The sequence below is a fragment of the Homalodisca vitripennis genome, unplaced genomic scaffold (genome assembly GCF_021130785.1).
Source record: "Homalodisca vitripennis isolate AUS2020 unplaced genomic scaffold, UT_GWSS_2.1 ScUCBcl_5698;HRSCAF=12557, whole genome shotgun sequence".
NCBI lineage: Eukaryota > Metazoa > Arthropoda > Insecta > Hemiptera > Cicadellidae > Homalodisca > Homalodisca vitripennis.
The window spans coordinates 676-6,875 of NW_025781805.1; the positions used below are offsets into that span (position 1 = coordinate 676).

General features: G+C 27.9%; 1 long non-coding RNA gene across 1 annotated transcript; it reads left to right on the forward strand.

Annotated features, from left to right (window-relative positions):
- Positions 1-751: 751 nt before the first annotated feature.
- LOC124373486 lies at positions 752-3,968 on the forward strand. Its single transcript, XR_006923440.1, has 3 exons — positions 752-845; positions 1,762-1,826; positions 3,920-3,968. It is a non-coding gene; the product is annotated as an uncharacterized LOC124373486 (long non-coding RNA).
- Positions 3,969-6,200: the final 2,232 nt, after the last annotated feature.

Genomic DNA, 6,200 nt, shown 5'->3' on the forward strand with positions numbered 1-6,200 from the left:
TAAAATCCATGTCAACCTGGTTGAGAGTACTGCTGTTATTGGCTGCTGGCAGTCAATGCATTAATGCTTACTGCAACGAGACTGCTGTTAAAAGTATTAAGAAGTTTTGGGGTAAAAAGCCAACACATGTGTATTTACAAAAGGTTTGTACGTCTTTATTATCGGGGCGAAAAAACAGTATATCCCTAATTTTATTTTATTGTAATATACAATTCTGCATCAATGGAAAACAAATAGTCAAAAAGAGATTAAAATTAAACATAATATAGTTTATCTCTGAGTTTTAAAATCCATAATTTTGTGTACACAGAAATGCATTTGAAAACAAACATCAACTATTCTGTTAATTTCTTATGTTAATTTAACATCAACAACAGTTTTATTTTTTAATTTGATAAAATATTGCAACATACTTTACCTTTACTGCAAAGTCTACCTTTCATCTGAATTAGTAACTCATCATGATTATTTCAGGGACATCAATAGATTTTTAATACATTGATTGTATATTTCTGGATTCTCTGAACAGAAAGTGGAATAAAATTAAGAAAATATTTGATCATTAAGGTTATTACAAAAATATAAATTGAAAAGTAAATAGATTGAAGTTTTAGAAGGAAATTCAGTGTTAGAAACCGAGGACCTATATTTAATACTGACAAGAAAACCAATGACAAAATTTATATTATATAAACTTTTAATTGTTTTCGATTCAGCTGGTTGGGACACTAACATATGTCTGGATCTCACACAAGTATTCTGGGAGGTCAAAATCTGACATGTTTCCAGACAACGGTTGCCACGGATGAGATGTCTGTTAAGGACTACATGGTTGACGTTGATGGGTACGTGTAAATATTTTCTATGTTCTTTATTTTTTCAGATTAGAACAAAACAAAATTAATTAAGTATGAATGTAAGAGTACCAAGAGGAAAAGTTTATTAACATTATATTTTTTGAAATTTTTTAGATTTATCCCAAGTTAAATAAATATTTTACTATTATAAGTTCAGTATTCTTCATAAAAGACTAATTATTAAAAATTGAACTTGTGACTGATACAGTTTGATTAAAGTGATATACAGAAAGAAATAGTTTTTAAAACACTTAAAAATTTTAAAAAACCTGACAAAAATAAATTTTTCTACCTTCATTTTATATGTATTAATATATTAGAACCAGTTCAGAATATATAGATTGCCTTAAGTAATAATTAAAATTCTAAGTCTCTGGATATTTTATGAGAAAGTATTGTCTATTTTTGACTATGGTGATAAACTGCGCAAATTATCTATTTATAAATAAGGCGTAGTATTAAATTCTAAAAGTATAAATTAGTGATTTAAATAAATAAATACGTAATTCATTTTTTTAGTAAAATGGAATAAATTGTAAGAAACACGAAATCTAATAAATTTGAGTAGTAATTGCACCTTTTTATACATGGAAACAAAAAAAACATTTATTTATAAGAAAGTTTGTGGTATAGCGTTTAGTTTCTTTACACAAATTTTAAAGTAGTGTTTTTAATATTCGTCCCCGGTTAAAATTTTCCTTTTTTGACTTGTGATAAGGAAGACTAATTTAACTTCTCGAACGTAGTGATTCAGTTTGTTTTACGTAAAGATGTCAATTGCTTGATGTGCTTTTTTATTGCATAAGAACCGACTAAATCTTTCGGGTAATCTAATTAAAGTACTGCTATTATTGAATTAAAGACATTTAATGTATTTATAAATGTTCATTAATAATGTTGCAAGGTCCACTTCAACCTCAATTGATTATTTCTATCTTTTGGAGCGGCCAGGTTATATCACCCTTACATGTAGGTTTTTATATTATTAATTTATATTGTACTTAATTTAACCTCCATATAATTTAATTGAATAAAAAACTAAAGCTGAGTATTCCTACAAAGAAAGAATAAAAGTTTTAATTTTGTATTATATAAATGATCAGACGTGGTTTATACTAATATTTAACAAAATAGAAATAATTTGAAATTATATGATTCAACTATTAAATTGAACGAATATTCCTGGAAGCATTTGCAATGAAATTAATTTCTTATTATAACTAGTAAATTATTTTATATTTATCAATATAAATTTTATTTCTGCGAGGTCTTTTAGAATCGATGATCCTATCATCAGGCAACTGCGAAAAAATAAACTGTTATATTGGAAGATGTGTAATGATTTACTAGTGATAATAAATTATAATTAAATCATTTTATTTTTTCTAACTGTCCATCAGTTTCTGTGATTGTTTATACCTGTGTGATGAGATAAGAGAATAAAAAAAAAACTCTTGTACCAAATAAAATTACGTATCCTATTAATGTACAAATTTTTAAGAAGGAAGATAATTTTTCGTATAACATATTGACTAATAATCTAGTTTTTTTAAATCATATACACAGTTTTGTAATTAATTCTGAAAACTAATTTATTTAACATCTGGTAATGTAGTAAATTTTGGCAAGACTAGTAAATGTTACTTAATTTGCTATGTGTGAAATTTGTTTGTCAGCCCATATTTCCACAACAGCAAGTTTAACGTTTTTTTATAGACATGTTTAAATACATTGCCTGTTAAACACGAAAAGAAAAAATACATAGTTAAAATGTATTTATGTGTACATATTCTGTCGTTCCAAATAATAAAATAAACATGAAATGATTTCATTATGCTAGTTTATCACTACATCTAAGGAAAATAAAAGCTCTATTTCTTTTTACGTGTATGATTATTACAGTATCTGGAAATTCGTATCTACATATAATATATCCTAGAACCTTTAATTATGTTCTCATATATTATATTGCATACATTAACGATTGGTCGAAATAAATATATATGAAGCTTTATGGCAATATAATAAATATAAAAAAACTATATATTTTACACGTAACCTTATAAAATAGCTATCCATGATGAATTGGTTAGAATTCCTCTTCTTTGTGAAACACCATAATGCTATGAAAATACACAGGTTTATTTTTCATTTAAATCACAATTAATTTCCTATTGTTGAAATTCATTACAACCTTTCCGAATATTACCTTGCTGAAATTAACTATAAAATTTATAAAAGTTAAATTATTTTCTGATTCTAAATTTAAATAAGAGCTTTGTACATAGGTTCCTCTCAGGCCAAAAATCGCTTTTTATATACTTTGGGCTAATAATTTAAGAGTTCGTCCAACTGTACCTCCGTTAGGATAAATCTTTCCTTGCGTTTCGTCTGGGCCTGCGATACTCCGTTGTTGGTTTATTAATCAGGTTAACTGTAAATTACATCAATATAACTCACTATGTAAAAACAAGGAGAGGTTCAGGAACTTTTATTATTTTTTTAAAATCAAAATATATTACATTTGCAGTACTTCTCACAGGCTAAGACGACTTTGTAGCTGAGTTAGGGTTAGCGCACAATGAAATCCTGACAGTTACACTTTATACCTGTACATTGCACAATCTACCTTGTACCAACTCTCAATCTTTTTCTGTTTGATAAGATTCTTGCACAGGCAAGTGGCCTAGGGATGGGCAGAATAAGTATAAAAAGGGGGTTGGCATCTCCTTAAAAAAATACCCAAACCGAAATAATAACTCTGGTTCCAAGGGTGAGAACATGTTACGCTGAACACTGGTCTATCGGATATGAATATCTAATTACACAAGCAATACTGTTGCATGTGTGAAAAGAGTGTAATAATGATTGAAATTTGTATATGCCAATACAAATCTTTGGAGTTAAATCTAACAATTTTGTTAAAAATAAAGCAAATCAAGTATTTCAAATGGACATGCGAGTGTTTTGTGCTGAGAATAGAAGACTAAGTCAATACAGTCTGCCTTTTTCATATATTATTTCTTAACTTTATTCATATTTCAATACAAGTTTTGTTCAAGCCCCGGGCTCCCCGGATGACTGGGCTCACGTGGTCTATTTCAATAGCAAAGAGACATGTCATGGGCATACTACCAATGCAGTCCTACAGGTATGCAACAAAATACTCTACGTATAGTACCTACAGAACTACATTAGTTTGAATATGACATATTGTAACAATTTTAGGAAAGAGAGAGGAAATAAAAGCATAATAAAATAAAAATGAATACCATAATTAATTTTAGTGCATAATGAAAATGAATAAATATCTATAAAAAATTAATTGGTAGAACTGCTAAAATGTTTGGACATATGATACGAATGCAATTTGAACGAATTTAAGGATTTATATTTAAAATATTAGCATTTCATTGCACTGATAATTAAGAAATATTTTGTATATACTGTACAGAATTTTATTATGACTTTTTGTTGGAAAAATTTAACTACCTGTTTATTATATCTTAAAACTTTCTAAAGTGTAATTAAGATAATTCAAGAAGAAGTGATAATTTTCAAATATATTTTGGTGGTGAAACGAATTTTCATTAAATATTAAATCCAAGATGAACCTAAGATATTTCACTCCAGAATACTCTGAGAAAATATAATCGACCTGTTTTACAAAGTGGACAATAAAAATAGAATATGTATAGGAATAGCAAAAATATAATTTTTAGTGTAAAAATTTTGAAAATATGGTTATCCGGATAACTAAATAATATGTGTTAATCGCAATGAAAAACCTAAGAATTTGCAATTAGTAGTGAATGTTAATATAATAATTACATTACTAATGTTTATATATATATATATATATATATATAATATATATATATATATATATATTATATATAATAATATATATTATATATATCTCAGGGCCTGTAGACTTCAAACTTTGCATATAACTTAATGTCTACATAGTAAAGGACGTGTTTGAGGTTGGATATGCTCGTCTATGGGATTTGGTTGAGCGTTTGCACAGCCTATCTATTGCAAAATATTCTAGAAAGATTTTATTTTTTAAATAAAAATATTTTTAATGGAATTTATTTGTACATATACGAGAATTGTGTTCTGTATAGTGTATAAATATAATGGTGAATTTCCATCCATGGTATTTGGCTGCGTCATTGCAACATATATCTTAGTAGCCTGAAGAAATTTTTATTTCTGTCCGTATGTGGCTTTAAATATATATTTTTGCCTTACAGACCCTCTGCAGGTCATATGGGAAATGAAATAAGCGGATTAAAAATATATAAAGATATATTATTAATGGAATAGTTCCATAGTTTCAAATAATTTTTCTGAAGTTTATTAAAATGGTGTTATATGATTTATTATTTATACAAAACTTAATTTTGTTAGCAAGAAATGTCGCATCCTGTTAAGCGACATGTTATTTAGTGTACTCCTAAATTCAAAAATCATATCAGTAATTAATTACTACTTTTTCAGGGGACAGCTATGAACCATTCGTTGCCGTTGTTGCAGTAAACTACAAAAAGAACAGTCTGGCCATCGCCAGAGCTATCCGAGCAGCTATAGCAGTTTTAGACAAACTTGGGATTAACACTGGCTCAAGCAATCGCACAGACTGTAGTACCTTCGTTAGGAACAGTTACCATCATAAAGAAATAAGAAAACACATAAACTAATATGTATTAGGTATAAAAATTACTTCATAAACCATTTTGTATCGTAAAATAAAATAAAGTCTATGTGAATTAAAAGTCTAACTTACTGTACCTCAAATTTCGACCTTTCACAATTTTAAGTATTTCAATTACCGTACATGCCGTTTAAATATAGCTAGCAGTTACCTACAGCTTCCCACGTTATTTCGTAGGTTTTGCACTTGTATGGGCACTTCTGGTCCGATTGAATTATATTTCTGACGCTAATGTAGAGTTTGTCTTCTTCCCATGACCAACAAAGTATGTTAAAAATGTATGTTTATGGTAATTTTAATGTACTTAGATGTTAGCATTTTTTTCCATTGCTTTAGGTTTCATTACAGTCTTTAACTCTTAAGTAAAGGTTAGACTACCTTGTCTCTTATATCTGCATTTCTAGCAGTTACTCGCTCCATTGCACGTGATTTAGTAGGCATTGCACTTGTATAACCATTGATGGTTCGAGTGAATATATTTCCGACGCCAATTTTGAGTTTGCATTGTTGCATGTTGCCACGACAAAGAAAATACATCTTAAGTATTTAATGGCCATTCTTTTTTACTTTGTTAAATATTAACATATATTTTAGATCTAGTACTTATTATTTGATACAAATTT